Here is a 22,398-nt window from a genome sequence, read left to right as displayed (position 1 = left end):
GAACTAGTCTGAGGGGGACAAAACATCTAACTGCCATCAAAAAAAGAGAGAGAGAGATAAGAAAATAATACAAATGATCAAAACACAAAAAGATGTTCAACTTCTAGTCATTACTATAGTTCTAACTTTTAGGATGGCACATGGTGGATGTTCAATAAGAATATGCTGAGTGGGGCTTCCCTGGTGGCGCAGTGGTTGAGAGTCCGCCTGCCAATGCAGGGGACACGGGTTCGTGCCCCGGTCCGGGAAGATCCCACATGCCGTGGAGCGGCTGGGCCCGTGAGCCATGGCCGCTGAGCCTGCGCGTCCGGAGCCTGTGCTCCGCAACAGGAGAGGTCACAACAGTGAGAGGCCCACATACCGCAAAAAAAACAAAACAAAACAAAAAAAACAAACAATATTTTGAGTGGATGGCTGGATGGATGAATAAAAAATAAAACTTATCAGTTAGCAAAGAAAAAATAAATCACATCAGTTAGCAAAGAAATCCAAAATAAATATATTATTTTACCCATCAAACTGGTAAAGATGAAAAAAAGAGCAATAAGGTCCTGTTTTGGTAAGTACAGACTAAACAGGACTCCACACTGTTCATGGAGGTACACATTTTATTAATGTAGAAAGCATTTTAACAATATTTCAAAATCTTTTCTATATCAAAGGACCTTTGGACCAGGCAATTCTCCTTCAAAGAATGTGTCATAAGGAAATAACTGGATTTCTACAGGATACTTATTCCACAACTATTTATAATAGTGAAAAATTATAAATAACTTTAATGTCCATCTATATGGGCCAGGTTAAATTATGGTACATTTATACTATGGAAAACAATACAGACATTAAAAAGAATAATGTGGGGCTTCCCTGGTGGCGCAATGGTTAAGAATCCGCCTGCCAATGCAGGAGACACAGATTCAAGCCCTGGTCCGGGAAGATCTCACATGCCGCTGAACAACTAAGCCCGTGTGCCACAACTATTGAAACCCGTGCGCCTAGAGCCTGTGCTCCCAACAAGAGAAGCCACCACAATGAGAAGCCTGCACACCACAACGAAGAGTAGCCCCCACTCGCCACAACCAGAGAAAAGCCCGCGTGCAGCAACAAAGACCCAACACAGCCAAAAATAAAATAAGTAAAATAAATTTATTTAAAATAAAAGAATAATGTAGTTCTACAAATACTGGCATAAAAATCTACAAACCATATTAATAAGTTTTTAAGAAATGGAGAATTTGACAAGAAGTGTTCAAAAACAATATAAAGAAAACTTTAAAACATTCCTGAAAGACAAAAAGTAGATTTGAACAAATGGAAAGATATTCCTCATTCTTGGATGGAAAACTCAACATCGTAAAGATGTCAGTTCTTCCTAAATTAATTTATAAATGTAATGTAATCCCAATAAAAATCTCAATATGAGCAAGCTTTTTTACAGAGACAGACAGCTGATACTAAAATTCAACAGAAAAATAAACTTGTAAGAATAGCCAATAAAACATAAAAAATTTTAAAGCTGGCCCTTGATATACTATCAAGCCTCTATAATTAAAAGTGTGATAATGATGCAGGAATAAACAAACTGGTATAAAAGAACAGAAGTCCAGAAATAAACTCAATGGAAACTTAATATAGGATAAAGGTGGCATTTCAAGATATTAGGCAAGATTGTACTTTTTAAAGAAAATATGTTGAAACAAGTAATTAGCATCTAGAAAAAGATTAGTAACTCATACATTATGCATTAGAATAATTCCAAATGAATCAGGGATCCAAATGTAACAACTAAAACCATACAAGTACTAGAAGAAAACGTGTGTGAATTCCTCTTTACCCTGGGTAAAGGGAAAGGTTTTCTAATTATAACCCAAAATTCAGATGCAACAAAAGACTGAAAAATTGGACCACATAAAAGCTCAAACACATGCACAGATGCACAGACACACAGACACAGACACACACACACAGTAAAAGACAACTGACAAACTGGGAGAAAAATATGTGCAACATATATCACTATAAACAGCTAATATACCTAATATATATATATTTATTTATATATATATATTTTTAAAGACACTTAAATATTGAGGGAGAAAACATCAAAAACCTGATAGAAAAATGAATTTAAAAATACAAGACAATTCACACAAAAAGATATTAAAATGGCCTTTATATATTCTATGAAAAGATCATTAACTACTACTAAGTGAATATTAAAACTGTATCGAGATACTATCTCAAACTATAAACAGGTTAGCAAAAATTTAAAAGCATACCAACATACTCTGACGATGAGGCTGTGGGAAAACTCATGCACTGCTGGTGGGAATTCAAATTCGTACAACCCCTACAGAAAGGGATTTAGCAATACTTAAGAAAACTATATTTGCTTTTAAACTTTTGACCCAACTCTCCTATTTTAGGGATTTACCCAAACATACATTTCCAATGTACAAAAATATATATAAACAAGGTTAGTACTGCAGCAATGTTTATAAATTCAAAATACTGGAAATGGCCATAGAGAATGGTTAACATCCTCACAATAGAGTACTATGCAACCCTAAGAGGGAGGAAAAGACAAAGGGAGGGAGGGAGGGAGGGCAAGCTCTACAAATTGATATGGAATGGATACCAAAATATATTTAAGTGAAATGTTAAATTAAAAAAGCAAAGTACAAAAGACTATCCATAGTATGCTAAATTTTGTGTAAAAAGTTAAGAAATAAGAAAATAAACGTGTATCTCCTCATTCCTGGGGGAAAAACACACAAGAAGGATAATTCAGAGAAAGATAAGATTGGTTACCTATAGAGGATGGGTGGAAACAGGGTGAAAAGGAAGAAGAAATGGGTGACAATGCTTTGAGTATATATATACATATATTTTAATACAATTCTGACTTTTGGAACCATATTAATGTTTCACATGCTCAAAAATAAATAAGATCAATTAGGATGGGGAGAAAAACTTAGAATACAATAGAAATGAACTGTATTTCAAATAACTAACATAACCACGTTATAGGAAGAATGTTGGGGAGAGAAAACTAATCCAAGTAACTTCTGAACATGGTTTCTTGCTCAGTGATGTCCAACAGAGAGACAATGGATGCCACATATGAAATTTAATATTTTCTAGTAGCCACATTAAAATAAAAATAGGTAAAATTAATTTTATAAATTTATTTTACCTAACATATCTAAAATATTTCAACATATAACCACCATATTATTTAAATATTAATGAGGTATTTCACATTTCTTATTTCATACTAACTTTACAAACTGTGTACAGTTCTCACTCACAACACATCTCAATTCATGTGGTTAGTGGCTACTTTATTGGCCAGTGGAGATTTAGACTATATGCCCATAGGGTACAGGAAAAAACTATAAACAAATATTGAACTCTACTTACTAGGTGTCTTTTAAGTAGTGGTATGAGCTAGCAATTCTTAAACTATTTTCTGGTATTCCAGGATTAGGCCAATAAGTAAAAACATGAATAATGGGGGCAGGTTTCTCACTTTTGGAACAGGGAGTTATAAATACAGAATGAATAAACCCTGTAGTGTTGGACTGGAATCAGAGGTATCAATATAAACTCATTGCTTTCAGTAGACAGATGAAGATGTATATGAGCGTGAGTGGACACACACACATATCACATATTTCTATTTCCTAGATGTCTACTGAAAGGGCCTAAAGGCAATGATACTGACACCCAGCAGCACTGTCAATGGACATCTAGAGTCCAGTACCTGGCTTATAGAGCCATTCTCTACTAAAACAAACCAGAGCTCTTTGAGGAAATAACTTATTGCAGGACTCAGGCTGGAAGAGTGCAAGATAAGCCTAGAACATCTTGTAGTAAAAAGTGAGGAAGTGCTCCAAGAATGACAAGGGCAAGGCAAAAGGAGACAGGAATCAGCCTGAATGGGGCTCCCACTGGCCAAATCAGGAACAGCGTCAAAGTAAATAATGAAATAAAGTATTATAAATAAGTGTATTAGACATGATGGAATTAGAAAATCGCCATTTAGGAACCATCATGAAAATGATTCAGGCAGAAATCACCAATGGATACTAAAGTTAGTGAGTAAAAGTTCAAGGAGTAACAGGATATTTATAAAATCTCAAAGTATTTTTGCAAAGATGCCTCAAAATTACAAACAAAATGTCAATGCACTTAATCCCACTGAACTGTATACTTAAAACTGGTTAAAGTGATAGTTTCTGGCCTTACATTTCGGTCTTTAATCCATTTTGAGCTTATTTTTGTGTATGGTGTTAGGGAGTGTTCTAATCTCATGCTTTTACAGGTACCTGTCCAGTTTTCCCAGCACCACTTATTGAAGAGGCTGTCTTTTCTCCACTGTATATTCTTGCCTCCTTTATCAAATATAAGGTGACCATATGTGCGTGGGTTTATCTCTGGGCTTTCTATCCTGTTCCATTGATCTATATTTCTGTTTTTGTGCCAGTACCAAACTCTTAGAGGAAAACATAGGCCGAACACTCTATGACATAAATCACAGCAAGATCCTTTTTGACCCACCTCCTAGAGAAAGGGAAATAAAAACAAAAATAAACAAATGGGACCTAATGAAACTTAAAAGCTTTTGCACAGCAAAGGAAACCATAAACAAGACCAAAAGACAACCCTCAGAATGGGAGAAAATATTTGCAAATGAAGCAAATGACAAAGGATTAATCTCCAAAATTTACAAGCAGCTCATGCAGCTCAATATCAAAAAAACAAACAACCCAATCCAAGAATGGGCTGAAGACCTAAATAGACATTTCTCCAAAGAAGATATACAGATTGCCAACAAACACATGAAAGAACGCTCAACATCATTAATCATTACAGAAATGCAAATCAAAACCACAATGAGATATCATCTCACACCGGTCAGAATGGCCATCATCAAAAAATCTACAAACAATAAATGCTGGAGAGGGTGTGGAGAAAATGGAACACTCTTGTACTGTTGGTGGGAATGTAAATTGATACAGCCACTATGGAGAACAGTATGGAGGTTCCTTAAAAAACTACAAATAGAACTACCATATGACCCAGCAATCCCACTACTGGGCATATACCCAGAGAAAACCATAATTCAAAAAGAGTCATGTACCAAAATGTTCATTGCAGCTCTATTTACAATAGCCAGGAGATGGAAGCAACCTAAGTGTCCATCGACAGATGAATGGATAAAGAAGATGTGGCACATATATACAATGGAATATTACTCAGCCATAAAAAGAAACGAAATTGAGTTATTTGTAGAGAGGTAGATGGACCTAAAGTCAGTCATACATAGTGAAGTAAGTCAGAAAGAGAAAAACAAATACCGTATGCTAACACATATATATGGGATCTAAGAAAAAAAAAAAAGGTCATGAAGAATCTAGGGGTAAGATGGAAATGGAGACACAGACCTACTAGAGAATGGACTTGAGGATGTGGGGAGGGGGAAGGGTAAGCTGTGACAAAGTGAGAGAGTGGCATGGACATATATACACTACCAAACGTAGAATAGATGGCTAGTGGGAAGCAGCCGCATAGCACAGGGAGATCAGCTCGGTGCTTTGTGACCACCTAGAGGGGTGGGATAGGGAGGGTGGGAGGGAGGGAGACGTAAGAGGGAAGAGATGTGGGAACGTGTGTATATGTATAACTGATTCACTTTGTTATAAAGCAGAAACTAACACACCATTGTAAAGCAATTATACTCCAATAAAGATGTTAAAAAAATAATAAATTAAAAAAATGTTAAAGTGATAAAATTTTGTTATGTATATTTTACCACCAAGAAAAATTATAAAAGGAAAAATAGTGGAAAACCTGGCAGATACTACCTTAATGAAGTGATCCAAGATCACATTACTAATATTTCAACATCCTGTGCCTCCTGACATGATGCCCTGAGAAGCATAACATTACTCCTGTGGTACTCGTGCCAGAAATGAGAAAACAGCAGATATACCCAAATTACAAGCATTTTACAAATTAACTGGCCTGTACTCTTCAAAAATGTCAATCTCATGCAAAAACAAAGACTGAGGAAATGTTCCAGATTAAAGGAAACTAAAGAGACATGACAACTGAATACACTTCATGAGCCAGAATTTCCTTCTGCTATAAAACAGTACATTATTGGGACAATGAGTGAAATGTGAAAAAGTCTGTGGACTTCATAATAATATTAAATCAATGTTAATTTCCTGATTTTGACAACTGTACTGTGCATTCATACAAGAATGTCCTTGTTTTTAGAAAATGCACTCTGAAGTATTTAAGTATACAGGGGAATAGATCTGTACCTTACTCTCAAACAGTTCAAGAAACAAATATTGCAGGTTGGGGGGAAGAGACAGAGAAAGGAAATACAGTAAAGTGGCAACATTTGGGGTATCTGGGTAAATTTTTTGTTCATTCTTGTAATTTTCTGTAGTGTGAAATAATGTCAACATGAATTAAACAGAAGAAAGATGTTAGCACAGTACCTGGCACATAAATCAAATACATAAATCAAAACAAAGAAAGACACGGGATATGGAAAACAGGATATCCAACACAAGAGAGAAGTGAAGGAATATTGGTGAATGGGAATTCCAGGATGCTAACTGTGAACTAGAAGTAGAATGCAACCATTTCAGATTAAAGCTTTGCGACAGAGACAGGCATGTTGAAGGCAGTCATCCCCAGGCTCTCCGCCATAGTACCATCTTTTTAATACAACACAACTACTAGAGGATGTGCTCCACTCAAGCAAGAGGGTAAATGAAGAATGAAGAAGATAAGAGTTCCAACAATATTGGGAATCATATCCAAAACAGAGAAAAGTCTAAGGATGACAACAAAGGAAAATCATCCCAGGAAAAGAGCTGTGCAGCAGGCCCAAAGAGTAGGCTCAGACAGGAGGACAAAGAAAGTCTCCAGAAGAGAAATTTCCAAGAATTTTTTTAAAAAAGAAAGAAAATTTGAAATGACAGATTACTGTTACTGACCTTGTGGAAAACTGCACTTAGAGGCCACTATTTAAGACACTATAAGCAAATAAAATTTGCACAGACATAATGTAAACACAACATTAGCTATTTGATTTAACCAAATATTGTAACAGAAACTGCGAGGCCAGGGGAGGAGTAGCAGTGGTGATTGTGGTTTAAGAACAATAAAACTGGGCTTCCCTGGTGGCACAGTGATTAAGAATCCGCCTGCCAAGGCAGGGGACACGGGCTCGAGCCCTGGTCTGGGAAGAACCCACATGTCACGGAGCACCTAAGCCCGTGCGTCACAACTACTGTATCTGCGCTCTAGAGCCCGTGAGCCACAACTACTGAGCCTGCGTGCCACAACTACTGAAGCCCGCATGCCTAGAGCCCGTGCTCCGCAACAAGAGAAGTCACTGCACCGCAACGAAGAGTAACCCCCGCTCGCAGCAACGAAGACCCAATGCAGCCATAAATAAATAAATAAATAAATTTATAAGAACAATAAAACTTTATCATAACAGAAACACAACATATAATGAATAAATTGGTGAATCAAAAGACAGCATTACACACATATTATTTTAAAACACGGAGATTTGTAAATGCCAGAAGGAACAGCTTAAGGAATTGAAAGTGTTTACCTTTAGGGAGAGGACTAGAGAGAGTGGGCAGGAATGACACAGTAACTATTCACTATATTTTGTTACAAACCCTTTTTAAACTATATCTATTTTAAACTATATGTCTGTTGACAAAATATAAATAGCAACATATGAATTTCTTATCTTAAATATATTGTTCATCGTTCAAAAATATATAAATAAAACATTTTCAATTGAAAGGGACAAAAATCCTAGGGAAAACATAGTCCCCTTTTTGTTAGAAGACCTTCATATTTCCAACACTAAAAGAACATAAACATACAAAATATGGAAGCTTTAAAAATAAAAAAAAAAACTCTAAAGCAAATAATTACCAATTTAGTGGATAGAGAGAATTCAGTCATGGTAATACTAGGAAGATTGTAGGTCTGACCTTACTTACAAATTGATTAATGATCAGGACAGTGCAAATAACACATTTAATTAAATATGCTCATTTATCTATTTTGGGAAGTATTAACAGCAGTGAGAGAGAGTGGTAATATAAAAGGACAGAGACAGATTAAAAACAGTGGCCCAAAACAACCAAATTGGAGAGTGGATAGAAGGCTAGGTAAATTAGAAGCTGAAAACAACTGAAGAAAGATATCAGAGGCTTAATTATCATCAATTTTACTGCATGCTGCTGCCATATGAAGAAATTCTGGCAAACACTAATGTTAAGTGAGACGATATATACATTATATATATAATATTATGTCTATGTCACACGTATATATACATACCCATAATCTTTTTCGTTATAAGAGACTGACAATCCTAATTAAGTAGGGATTCATGAAGGGATTATACCCTAAAAATAAAGTACTGTTGATGCAATTTGATAAGAGTAGTTTCATACTCATAGTTTCGCCAAGTACTGAAACTCTTATCAAGGATTACCAATAATGAATTAAACTATCCTAAAGACAATTAACTCTGTTATCTACCTGATAGTCCTCATCTAGCTACCCTTGGATTATCCTTATTGTTCCTGTTTTTTCTTCCCAGGCACTGACCATTCAAAATAGTTTACATTTCCCAACCTCTCCTGCAGGAAGATGTGGCTATGTGACCAATGGAATATGAGCAAAAGTGGTATATATAACTTTTAGGAAGTATCCTTAAAGGGAGGGAGATATGTTCTTATCTTCCTCCTTTCTGTTGGTTCGAACATGGATGAAAAGGCTGGAACTCCAATAGCCATCTTAGACCATCAAGTGAATCCATGCACAGTGGAGCAACAACATGACACCATGATAAACCACAACAGTCCTAGACTACTTCTGGAATTCATGACATCGAGAGAAATGAAATCTATCATGCTTAAGTCTCTGTTATTTGGTTGCAAACAAATCTAATCCTAATTAATATAACTTCTATACTAATGTACACTCCTTGTTTTCTTTTGTTCTCTAAACAATCTTCCACTGCCCTTCTGCCGGCTCGTTTTCTGCCTCCCACTCCGTTACTATGAATATTCCCCAATATTCCATCCTTGGTCTTTTCTGCTCTCCTCCCACTAAGTTCTAGGTCAAACATTCTATGAAACTTCATCACTATATGTCTGATCATTTATTTGAGGTCTACTTTTATCTCCAGCTGTCTATCATTCCATTTGTACAAGACATAATTAAACAGGAACACAAGTGATTTTTAAAACAAAAAAGATAAATAGCCAAAGTGGTGGTGGTAGCAGTAGTGGTAGTTGTTGTGATGGTAATAAACAGCTAATATTTACTGAGCTTTTAATATTTGCCAGGCATTGTTCTAAGAGCCAACCCTCACAATAATCCTATGAAGTAGGGCATATTATCACCATCCTCATCATAAAAATGAGGAAACTTGAGACCCAGACAAGTTAAGTAACTTACTCAATACACAGAACTAATGTACTAAAGAGATCATTCAAATCTAGGCTTCCAGAACCCACCCTCTTAACCAGCATGCACTACCACCTTTTCTAAGGATGCTGTCACAGCTTTTTAAGGTTGTTCTCAGCAACGATGATAGTTATTTAAATATTCACCACGGTAATAAATTTCATGTCTCTGCAGATTAACTTTTAGGAACTGTCAAATATCACTTAGAAATAAAAATGGTAAATAAGATGAGTGATCAAGCAAGATAATACTCTTGGGCACAAAAGATATGACCATAAAGTAATGAGACTGGTTTTCTTATATGGTTTTATTGGTTCTGAAAGCAGTTCCAAAAGACAAATTCCAAAGAATATTTATTTGCTAAAATAAATGCATGGTCTTAAAAATGGATTACTTTCAAAGGGACAGCATTCATTTATATTATTAAGTTCTTTATTTTTAAAGCACCAGATTTTTTCAACTGCCACTCAAATTATCCAATACCTAAAACTTGTATTAGCAGTTGAACTCATTATCTTTCTCCCTAGACCTATCTGAGATCCTTTCTCAGATAATGTCATTATCAAGACACCACAATAGGGACTTCCCTGGTGGTCCAGTGGTTGGGACTTCACCTTCCAATGCAGGGGGGGTGCACATTCAATCCCTGGTCAGGGAGCTAGGATCCCGCATGCCTCGAGGCCAAGAAACCAAACATTAAAAACCAGAAGCGAATTCAATAAAGACTTTAAAAATGGTCCACATCAAAACAGATCTTAAAAAAAAAGACACCTGGGGCTTCCCTGGTGGCGCAGTGGTTGAGAGTCCGCCTGCCGATGCAGGGGAAACGGGTTCGTGCCCCGGTCTGGGAGGATCCCACATGCCGCAGAGCGGCTAGGCCCATGAGCCATGGCCGCTGAGCCTGCGCGTCCGGAGCCTGTGCTCCGCAATAGGAGAGGCCACAACAGTGAGAGGCCCGCATAACGCAAAAAAAAAAAAAAAAAAAAAAAGACTTCATGTCCATAACATCTTTATCTACTGGTAATTTTGGGGCTTCCCTGGTGGTGCGGTGGTAGGGAGTCCGCCTGCCAATGCAGGGGACACAGGTTCGTGCCCCGGTCCGGGAGGATCCCACATGCTGCAGAGCGGCTGGGCCCATGACCCATGGCCGCTGAGATTGCGCGTCCGGAGCCTGTGCTCTGCAACAGGAGAGGCCACAACCGTGAGAGGCCCGCATAACGCAAAAAAAAAAAAAAGACACCACGATACACTTGATTTGTCAGGCTCAAAACTTTGAGGTATTCCGACTCTTTCAGCTTTTCTAACCCCATTCTTACTGCTCTTCCTTCACAAGAGCTATCATGTTTTCTATTTCCATATTATTCCATGATTGTCCTATTGAGATACCCTACAGCCACTCCCTGCTTGACGTTATCCCACAAAGCTACCAGGACAACCTTTCTCAAATACTGTTTTCATCATATGACTTTCAACAAAAATACCATCATCTATAGGATCAAATCTAAGTTCTTCAGCCTAGCCTTCAAAGCTTCCCATTAATTCTTCATTACCCCCACAGACATGTAAGCCTGACAAATCACATCTCTTTACTACTCATCATCATCAGTAAAATCAAACCTTCCATTTGTGCAATATTTTTAAAATACCCTTTTTGTCTCATTCAGTTCACATATATTGTACTTTTTGGCTTCTAACGTCTCATCACCCTATGTGGAATTTTCTTCTGTCCTCTCAAGTCAATTTGTCATTCTATCACTTCCTTCAAGATCCTCCTCTTGCTTGAAGCCCTAATAACCTCAAATAGATACTGCTATATTTTGCATTCCTCAACATACAGTTCATCTAGTAGAATGGGAAGAATTGCAAAGATTGACCGGACTATGTAACAAAATTGAGAGCCCAGAAATAAACCCACACTTATACGGTCAATTACTCTATGACACTGGAGGCAAGAATACACAGTGGGGAAAATATAGTCTCTTTAATAAACGATGTTGGGAAAACTGGACACCAACATGCAAAAGAATATAACTTGACCTCTTTCTTACACCAAATACAAAAATAAACTCAAAATGGATTAAAGTCTTAAATGTAAGACCTGAAACCATAAAACTGCTAGAAGAAAACACAGGCAGCATGCTCTCTGCCATCAGTCTTAGCAATATTTTTTTGGATCTGTTTCCTTGCGCAAGGACAACAAAACCAAAAATAAACAAATGGGACTACATCAAACTCAAAAGCTTTTGCAAAGCTTTTGCAAAGCATCAGCAAAATGAAAAGACAACCTACTGAATGGGAGAAGATATTTGCAAATGATATGTTCGATAAGGAGTTAATATCTAAAATATATGAAGAACTCGTACAACTCAATGTCAAAAATTTCACAGCCACCATGCTGTGAAGAAGCCCAATTAAGTCTATGTGGAGAGACCATATGTAGGTGTTCCAGGGGACAGTCAACTTCAATCATGAGGCTCATGAGTGGAGAAGGCTCCAGATTCTAGTTTCCAGCCACAAAATTACCACCAGCTTTCAAGCCTTTCTAGCTAAGGTTCAAGCCATCTCCACACTGCCCTGTCTGAATTCTGGCAGAATCCATAGCATAATAAAAGGCTGTTTTATTGATACATCACTAAATTTCAGAGTAGCTTGCTACATAACGAAAGCTGACCGGAAAAAGCACCCCTTTCCTAGTTCAGTAACTTCATATTAAACACACACACACACACACACACACACACACAGCCTAAAATCAAGCTTTTCTCAACATTAAGGAAGATCCAGTCTGCCGATGAGAAATTGGACAGAACTATTTAAATAGGAAAGTTTCTAATTAGAGAACTTAACAATTCATCTCAAATATATTGAGTACTTACTATATGTAAGACACTTGGTTAGTCTAAAACACAAATATGAATAACAGATAGCCTAGTTATTAATCTAACCTAGGGAGGTAGGAAATAAAAATAGGTATACAAATACTATAGTTTATGGAAGTACCTAAGTGCCAAAATAGGAATATAAAGTTAACTCCACCACAAACAGTTAATTTAAAAATGATTTGGGGGACTTCCCTGGTGGCACAGTGGTTAAGAATCCACCTGCCAATGCAGGGAACACGGGTTCGAGCCCTGGTCCGGGAAGATCCCACATGCCACGGAGCAACTAAGCCTGTGTGCCACAACTACTGAGCCCGTGTGCCACGACTACTGAAGCCCGTGTGCCTAGAGCCCGTGCTCTGCAACGAGAAGCCACCACAATGAGAAGCCCGCAATGAAGAGTAGCCCCTGCTCGCCACAACTAGAGAAAGCCCACATGCAGCAATGAAGACCCAACGAAGCCAAAAATTAATTAATTAATTAATTAATTTTTAAAAAATGATTTTGGACTTATAAACAGCTTTTTGGTTCTGTTAGGAAAGAAGAAGAGCTTTAATAAATACCTAAAAAAAAAAAAGACTGTAAGTAAACATGAAAAATGCAGGCCTCATTGTGTGTTGCTTAGGTTGCGAGATTATGAGTTTTGTTGTTCTTTAAATTTTTCTGTATCTCCCAGGTTTTCTACAGTAAGCATATATTAGATATTTTTAAGAAGAAATATTTCTAAAAAAGAAAATAACCATTTTATTTCATTTTTTAAAATGTGTTTAAACTATACTATGAAGGGGTCAAGTAAGTAGTCAACAAGCCTGTAACAAAAGTTGGCTTGGTGTTTATATGTTTAATATGCAAAATAAAGTTAGTGTTTAAGGGAAAATTTTAGTGTAATAAAAACTGCATAAACATGTTTCTTGATTTACTATTAATATCTGCATTTCTTCCCTTTCCTGGCTAATTACAAATGTCTACAAGATCTCCCCAAATAACAGACAAAAACTCAATAAGCTCCCATCTCTTGGTCATGCCCTCCTGGTTGTTCCCCCTCACAGTCTCTCTTTCTCCAGCTCCCTCCCTGCATCCACCTGTCATTTCTAAGTCAGCCCTTCTCTCTACATCTCTGATTACCCTTCTTTCTAACTCTAAATGCCTCAGTCTGACTGTCCCTCTGTGTTTCCAATGTCCCCTCTCTATCTCTGACTGACCCTAACTCTCTGCCTTTGGTGTGTGTGTATTCCTCTTTCTATCTCTCCCTAAGTGACCCACCCCAGTGTGTGTGTTTTCCCCTCTCAGACTCTGCCTTTCTATAAGTCTCTCCCCTATAGTTACCCAATTTCCAAGAAATTCTTGTTAACTTTTCCCTCTAATCTTTATAAATAAGCAGGCTTGATATTATTAACTCTATTTTACAGATGATAAAGAAAAACAAACAGGATTATTGGTATAAATTTGAGAGATGAAGATTTAAATCCAAGTGCTTCCCTTCTTTCTTTAATACTCTTCTGGTATTCCATGGCAAAGAACTTGAAACAGCCCAGATGCAAGCCAGTATTAACACTACACATATTTTTTCCTTAGAGGCAAACCTGATATTAAGGAGCACCACACACCATTTGCCCATATTTTTGCCTCTGCACCAGGTTAAACAGTCATGAACTGTCAGCCACTTGCCCATTCCAGAAATCCATTATCATATGCACAGGTTAACCCGTGTTATTTGGGAACCTCAGAATACTAGACACCAGAATCTGCTGTTTCCAACAGTGCTTCTCTGCTTGTCTGTTTTTATCCCTAGTCCAAAACCAGCCATGTTTGACTTAAAAAAAAAAAAAAAAAGAGATACAAGAGGGACAATAGATAGTAATGAAACTGAAGAGCAAATTGGAAGAATGAAAAACTAGACAGAAGGCTAGCATGAGATCATGAAAAATACACACCACAAACTGGGAGAAACTGGTCCATGTTTTTACTGAGAGGAGAAAATCCTCTTCAAATGCAGGCTTACCGCTGCAAAGCAATACCCTATAACTTCTCTCCTATCTAAACCTCTGACAACTGGAATTTCTCTGTAATTCAATAAGCTCTTAGGAGTTACCAGGGCTTCATCCATCCTACTGGGCTCATTAACAGAAAACTCTAAATGTTTTTCCCCACTAGGTAAGAGCACATTTTCGGTGGGTGGCACAGTAGAAGTAGGGTTCTCTTTCAAGACATGAACAGCCTAGTTCCATTTCTTCTCACTTCTCCTGTGGGTGGGAAGCCTGCAACCAGTACACTTCAACAACTAAAAGAAACGTCTAAATTATAGTTCAGGTTAGTGATTGTCAAAGATCATCCTACAGGTCACCAGTTTTATACATAGTGTGACGGCTACTCTTGTATTATAGGTTTATAATTAAAAATATATACTTTTACTTCTGCCACTAGTTCATTTACTTCTACGATATCTAATGAGTGCACAGGTGCCAAATCAACAATATACCAGTCTTATCATTCATTCTGGTGAGATATTTTGTGAACACTGAGCTTATGGAGCTAATGAGGACAGGGTCACAGATTCAAAAATATTAGCCAATTAATTTTGCTGTTTTTCAGGGTTCAATGGTCACAGTCAACAAACTTAACCTTGACTAACAAAAAAATACAGTGATCATGTGAAGCATTTTGGGAATGAATACATATGTATCACCAAAATTCATGACTATAAGAAAAAATATAATAATAAAATTAAATATAGTAATAATAATAATACGATCTTTCACTAAGCCTGAAAATGGGTCTACCTTCCAAAAACTCAAGTAAAAACCAATCAAGAACAAAAATGTTTAAAACATAAAGGAAAAAATAACACATTATAGCACACAAAGTAGATTTTAATGGAAATGACTCTCTACTGTCATAGTTTATACACAAGTCTGTAGTAAAAAAAATAGTTATCTTGCTGATTCTTAACTATATGTCAGGATGAAACTGGCAAAGCAGAGCCAGGGAAAACCACATCAAGAAAGACAGTAAAGGAAACATTTGCATCTGCAGACATCTTGTAGTCAACACAGCATCTGAAGGAATGAAAAGTAAACATTTCAATTCTTAACTCTAAGACTTTGCTTTGACCAACACATCAGTTTTCTCTATTAGGCATTCCTCCTTGGTTTCTCTGAACTCACTCCTTACAGATACACACACACACCAGTGCCACCATCAGCACCTGTCACTAAGTGTTTCCACTTTCAAAAATGCCGGTCACCAAATCTTCTGGACACTACCCACTAGAATGAACTTTTACAGTCAAATACTCTGGCTTTAAAAAAAAGAAAGGTGGGGAGGATGGGGAACCAACAAAAAATGCTCTGTAAAACTCTGTCCTACATAAATCACAGAAAGATCTTTTTTGATCCACCTCCTAGAGTAATGGAAATAAAAACAAAAATAAACAAATGGGACCTAATGAAACTTTTGCACAGCAGAGGAAACCATAAACAAGACAAAGACAACCCTCAGAATGGGAGAAGATATTTGCAAATGAAACAACTGACAAAGGATTAATCTCCAAAATATACAAGCAGCTCATGCAGCTCAATATCAAAAAAACAAACAACCCAATCCAAAAATGGGCTGAAGACCTAAATAGACATTTCTCCAAAGACACACAGGCTGCCAACAAACACATGAAAAGATGCTCAACATCATTAATCATTAGAGAAATGCAAATCAAAACCACAATGAGGTATCACCTCACACCAGTCAGAATGGCCAGCATCAAAAAATCTAGAAACAATAAATGCTGGAGAGGGTGTGGAGAAAAGGGAACCCTCCTGCACTGTTGGTGGGAATGTAAATTGATACAGCCACTATGGAGTATGGAGGTTCCTTAAAAAACTACAAATAGAACTACCGTATGACCCAGCGATCCCACTACTGGGCATATACCCTGAGAAAACCATAATTCAAAAAGAGTCATGTACCACAATGTTCACTGCAGCTCTATTTACAATAGCCAGGACATGGAAGCCACCTAAGTATCCATCGACAGATGAATGGATAAAGAAGATGTGGCACATATATACAATGGAATATTAATCAGCCATAAAAAGAAACAAAACTGAGTTATTTGTAGTGAGGTGGATGGACCTAGAGTGTGTCATACAAAGTGAATAAGTCAGAAAGAGAAAAACAAATACCGTATGCTAACGCATATATATGGAATCTAAAAAAAAACGGTACTGATGAACCTAGGGGCAGGGCAGGAATAAAGACGCAGATGTAGAGAACGGACTTGAGGACAAGGTGGGGGTGGGAGCTAAGACGAAGTGAGAGAGTGACATGGACATACATACACTACCAAATGTAAAACAGATAGCTAGTGGGAAGCAGCCACATAGCACAGGGAGATCAGCTCGATGCTTTATGACCACCTAGAGGGGTGGGATAGGGAGGGTGGGAGGGAGGTTCAAGAGGGAGGGGATACATGTATATGTATAGCTGATTCACTTTGTTGTACAGCAGAAACACAACACTATAAAGCAATTATACTCCATTAAGATGTAAAAAAAAAAAAACAAACTCTGTCCTAGTAAATAGTCAATATCTAAGTCATAAACACAGATAATTGTTCTGCTACAAGCTCCAATGTACAGACAGAAAACTGCATTCTTACTATGGGTTATAAATGAAGCAGCAGTCCAACAGCACACCCCAACAACAAGAGCATTTTGGAAACCTCTAAAAAGTAAAAAATAGCCTAATATAATCTTTAGATAAAATGCAATTGCTTAAAAAAAATTAAAAAAAAACAACCCTGCAATCTGAGCACTTCTATTTACAGCTTTTTTTTTTAAGTTTATCAGTTAAGGATAACTATCCTCATTTTACAAACAACAACAAAAAAGAAATGGAATCTCAAGAAAATGCTTTACCTAAAATTATCATCGTCATTTTTTACCATCATCATAGTCATCAATTACAACAGCAACAAAATAATGAGCACGTACTCACTCCAACACTACTTTATATTCACATCTCATTTAATCCTTATAGACAGACACCTTGTGAGGTAAATGCTATCATCTCCATTTTATAAATTAGTAGACAGGCTTAGGAGAAATAATTTGCCAAAAGTCATAAACTAGAAGTCACAGCACTGGGATTTGAACTCGAATTTGTTCAACTTTGTATATTCAACTAAGTCACTGTACTGCCATCCTCTTTGTTTTTAGAACCACATTCAGGTATTCTTCAACCAATGATTGCAGAATAAATACAAGATTACCTCATTACTATACCTCCAAACCCACAAAAAGTTGTTTGTAAAATCCTCTCTCTCTACAAGGGGAAAAATACCACAAAAAGCCACCTGCTTGGAGTCTCAGAGCTGAACAGCCAGAATAAAAACTAGACTGGAATATTGGCTGTTTAGATTCTGAATTCTAACTGTAAGGTAACACAGACTCCGAACACACATACCTAGGGAGGTGAAAATAACCCCAATAGTCCTTGTTTCAGCTAGTATACACAGGATAGTGGTACCGTATTAGAATCAGAGCTAGGTTTAGCACAAGCAGTATCTGAAAACGGGGAAGAGACAGCAGACCATCTAGAGACAGGCATCAGCTTAGCGCATGTGAGGAACATTAAGCGCTCTCTGGGATACTCGTACCTGTGTAGCACTGAGGAAAGGACGGCTATAACAAAGCAAGAGGGGAGCGAGCGAGCGAGCGAGAGAGTGTGTGTGTGTGTGTAGACAGAAAGATAGTGAGCTTGCTGTATTTGAAACGTGCTTTCTCGCACATGTCACTTCTGCTGAACCCCATAACACCGGAAGGCAGGCAGGCCAAAGACGATTACCCCCATTTTTCGGACTGGGAAAACGAGGCTGCGGTAAATGTGCTACAAAGGACCACAGATCTAGCAAGTGACATACCCGAAACTCCTCCCAGCACATCAGATTCCAAATCCCGTGCTTCTTCCCTACTCAACCCTGAGAGGAGGCTTTACTGATAAAAGAAACTTTAAAAATCGGACCTGGAGTTTTCCGAGGGCGGCCCAAGAAAACCAGGAAGTACACCCTCTCTACTAGACTGCTCACTCCCAGCCGACAGCCCGGGGCTCCCTGGCAGTGCAGCAGACTCGCTCCAGAGAAATCGCCGGCAGCGCCGGGGTCGTCTCGAGCGGCCCCCGCCGTCCACAGCCCCGTACCCCTGGGGAGAGAAAGGGGTCGCCACGTCCCCGCTCAGTACCTGTTGAAACCAGGAAAGGAACGGCCCCTCCGCAGACAGTAACTGGGGAGAGGGCCCCAAGCGAGCACGCAGCCCTGGGAAGTAAAAAGGGCCTTGAGAGGGTCCCCAGCAACCCAGGGCCCGCTGGGGTCGAAGGACGGGAGCTTCCCAGTAACCTCCGCCCCAGGAGGGGGCCGGCCCCACGCCTCACTTGAGAAAAACACCGATAACAAACAAAGGGGAAAGAAAGCTTGTGCCAAGTGTGGAGAGAGAAGTGGAAGCAACGAGCCCCAGCCTGGGGTGCGGCGAGAGGGAGGGACAAGGACGCAGAGAGGATCTTTACCGGCGGCACAGTCGCTCCCCGCATCCACCGCCTCCTCAAAGTTCCAGCTCTTCCGCTCGCGCCGTCGGAGCGCGCGCCAGGCCTCGGCTCCGCCCCCCCCAGCGCCGCGGGGCCTTCTGGGGGCTGTAGTTTCCGCGAGGCGGCCTCCGCGGGCCGCCTCCCGGTCACGTGGGAGGAGGAGGCAGTCAAAATGGCGCGAGAGGGCAGATGTTTGCGATCCTGTCTGCTCAACCCTTCCCCTACGTCTTAGCTGTAAACGGGCTCAAATCTCCTCACATACAGCTCGATCATACCATCCCTCCTCTTTCCACAGATAAGTTTCTTGAAAAAATTAGTCTAAACTCGCTGTCTCCGGTTCCTTCGTCCTCTACCCGGCAGCTTCTGCCCCCACAGAAAGTGGTCTTGTTGCCATCACTCATGTCATCTAACTTAAGATTTAGGCACCATTTGACGCTGTTGGACATTATCACTTATTTTCTGACACTATTCAGGTTTTCCTTCTTCCTCTCCGGTCATTCTTCTCAGTCTCCTTCAACAATTCTTTTTCTAACCTGCTTCTTAAATATTAGTGTTCACAAGAATTCTTGGAGAACACTAATATTTAAGTGTCCCTTCATGTCCCACAGGCATCTCAAATGTAGCAATTTCAAAGAGACTCTTCCCTCCTCCCTATTCACTAATATTCACTCCAACCTTCAACCTAGATTCCTCCCTCTGTCTCACTCCTTCATCCACTTATGTCCAAATGGGCACCAAATTGTGTAGATTCTATGTCCTGAGTATCTCTTGAATCTGCTCCCTCTTCACACCACTGCCAGAGATTTAAATCAGACCCGTCTCATTTCTTACCTGGTCACAGTGTGGGCTTCCTTACTGGTCCCAGCACTTCAGCACCTCTGAGTCCTCCCTACTGCCATCAGGCCTAGTTATGCAGCCAGCAAAAATTAATCATATCACACTTTTGGTTAAAGCATTTAAAGGATCCACTTGATTGGCTTTGGGAAGAGAAATGGAAGTGAACCTCCTAAGTGGTTTTTACAAAATATGGACACCAGCCCTACTACTTACTCTCCATCCTTACACATGTTGTGGTTCGGAGGTTCAGAGAAGAGAGATTTATAGCAGATCTTATTTCAGGGTAGGTGGATATCGGCATGTTTTAAACATTCCCCAGATGATTCAGTCATTCAGCAAGATGTATTTGGTTGATGCTATATACCAGACTTTGTGCTGAGTACTGAGAAAATAATAGTGAACAAGACAGTCCCTGCCCTTGTGGAGTTGATGGTCTCTTGGAAGAGATAGATATTAATCAAATGATCCCATACCAAAAAAATGAAACCAACAAAAACAAAACCCCACAATTACCAGCTGTGAATTATGCAGGAATTATTATGCAGGAAAAGTAATCAATTCCTTTCCCTTTCCCTCTGCCACCCACCCTATGGTATGAATCAGCATATCAAACAAAGCCTGTCAGGAGCTAATCTCCTCCCACTGCCTCCTATATACTTCTAGATTTACCGAAATGCTGAACTGCATAAATTGTTCCTCTGTTTGGAAAACCCTTCCCTTTCTCCCTTGACTAACTTCTGTCTTACTCTGCTGCATTCGAAGCAAACCAGTAGAATACCAGGCTCATGGAAGGATTTTCTGAGGATTGGACTACGTCAGGTGATAACTCCCGGGCAAGCAGAGATGAGCTAGCTGAGTAGAGGAGCCAGGCACATTTGAACATGGGCTACTGGCGGCAGGGCTGTGTTAGCCGCTTTGGAGGCAAAGGGCCTGAGCCAACATACCCAACCTTCAAAACACAAGTCAAGTGTCACCTCCTCCAGGAAGCCTTTGCTGAGCTCTCCCAGGATGAACTAATTGTTCTTTCCTGGGTTCTCATTGCACCCATGCTGACCTCTCTTTCAGTGATAGGCTAGAGCCAGCTCATTCCGGCTTTGAAAAGCTGTTTAATATTCAGGAATATTACAAGTCCGTTTTTAAACCATTGGTAACTTGAAATCAGCTGTGATGGGACTATTTACACCACCATGGAAATCAGCAAATGACAAATCAGGGGGGTTTTGTTTGTTTGCTTGCTTTTGAGCATCAGTTTACCAGCATATCACTGCCTGTGTCTCAAAATGCATCTCTACACTGTATTGTAGTGATTACTCCCATATGAGAGACAAATTCTTTGTAACGACTTCATTTAGCAAATATTTATTGATATTTATCACTGTGCACCTGAGACTAGCAAAATGCTGAAGGGATTTACAGTGAAGAACAAACAAACACGGTCCCTACTGTTATGGAGCTTACAATCTAGCAGATATGACAGAATGTAAACAAAGAACTGTGTGCTTACAAACTGAGCTGGGCTGCTTTGTTGTAGAACATACTGGCAATGAGCGGCGGTGGACATAGAATACTATGCTACTTTAACAAGATGGTCCAGGAAGGCTTCTCTGAGGAGGTCACATTTCCAGTGAGCACTGAAGGATGAGAAAGAGATGATCAAGGGGAGAACCAGGGAATCAGTGTTCCAGCCAAAGGGATGAGACCACACAAAGAATGAGCTAGGCTGTTTGAAGGACAGTATGGTCAGTTTTGTGGAATGGTGTGAAAGGTAATTTTATGTGTCAACTTGACTGGGCCACTGAGTGACCAGATCAAACATTATTTCTGGGTGTGTCTATGAGGATGTTTCCAGATGAGATTAGCATTTGAGTGCGTGGACTCAGATAAGTAGCTTATTTGCCCTCCCTAATGTGGGTGGGCATCACCCAATCTGCTGAGGGTGTGAATAGAATAAAAAAGGGGAAAGGGAGGAGTCCTTCCCTTCTTGCCTGCCTGCTTGAGCTGGGACATCAGTCTGTTGGTATTCTTCTGCCCTCAAACTGGGATTTACACCATTGGCTCCCTGGTTCTCAGGCCTTCGGACTTGGACTGGAATTACACCACTGGCTTTCCGGGGTCTTCAACTTGCAGACAGCAAATTGTGGGACTTCTCAGCCTCAATAAGATCACATGAGCCAATTCCTCACAATAAATCTCCTTTTATATATGCATATATACACACACATACATATATACAGCTATAGAGGAGATATATATTTATCCTATTTATATACACATATGTAGGAGATGCATATATATCCTATTGGTTCCTATTTCTGTGAAGAACCCCTGACTCATACAGATGGCAAGAGTGTGGGTTGAGTGATCCAGATGACGCGACAAGGTAATTAGGACCAGATGTGCACAGCCTTGAGGACATGATGAGGACCCTGGACTAAATTATAGCCAAGAAAATGTTTAAACAAGGGGCTAATGTTATCTGATTGACATTTTTATACAGTCATTCTTGCTTTTGTTCGGAGGACCAGAGTAGAAGTAGAAGCCCATTTGCTGCAGTAGTCTAGGTAAGAAATTATAA

At 39.2% G+C, this 22,398-nt stretch overlaps 1 protein-coding gene across 9 annotated transcripts in view; it reads right to left on the bottom strand.

The window, feature by feature from the left end:
• R3HCC1L (R3H domain and coiled-coil containing 1 like) overlaps positions 1–19,061 on the bottom strand; it is an 87,475-nt gene extending 68,414 nt beyond the window's left edge. For 3 of the 9 annotated variants that reach the window (XR_004482618.2, XM_033425735.2, XM_004268429.4), the window contains exon 1: positions 18,969–19,061. The gene's annotated coding sequence lies outside the window, so the exon portion shown is untranslated. Of the gene's footprint in view, positions 1–17,873; positions 18,619–18,646; positions 18,937–18,968 lie in introns of those variants that run through there. The other 6 variants (XM_049697099.1, XM_049697101.1, XM_033425737.2 and 3 more) reach the window with 4 other exon arrangements.
• Positions 19,062–22,398: the final 3,337 nt, after the last annotated feature.

Source organism: Orcinus orca, chromosome 14, assembly GCF_937001465.1.
Source record: "Orcinus orca chromosome 14, mOrcOrc1.1, whole genome shotgun sequence".
Lineage (NCBI taxonomy): Eukaryota > Metazoa > Chordata > Mammalia > Artiodactyla > Delphinidae > Orcinus > Orcinus orca.
The sequence above is the reverse complement of the archived record's forward strand: the minus strand, read 5'-3'. Positions and strand labels throughout refer to the sequence as shown.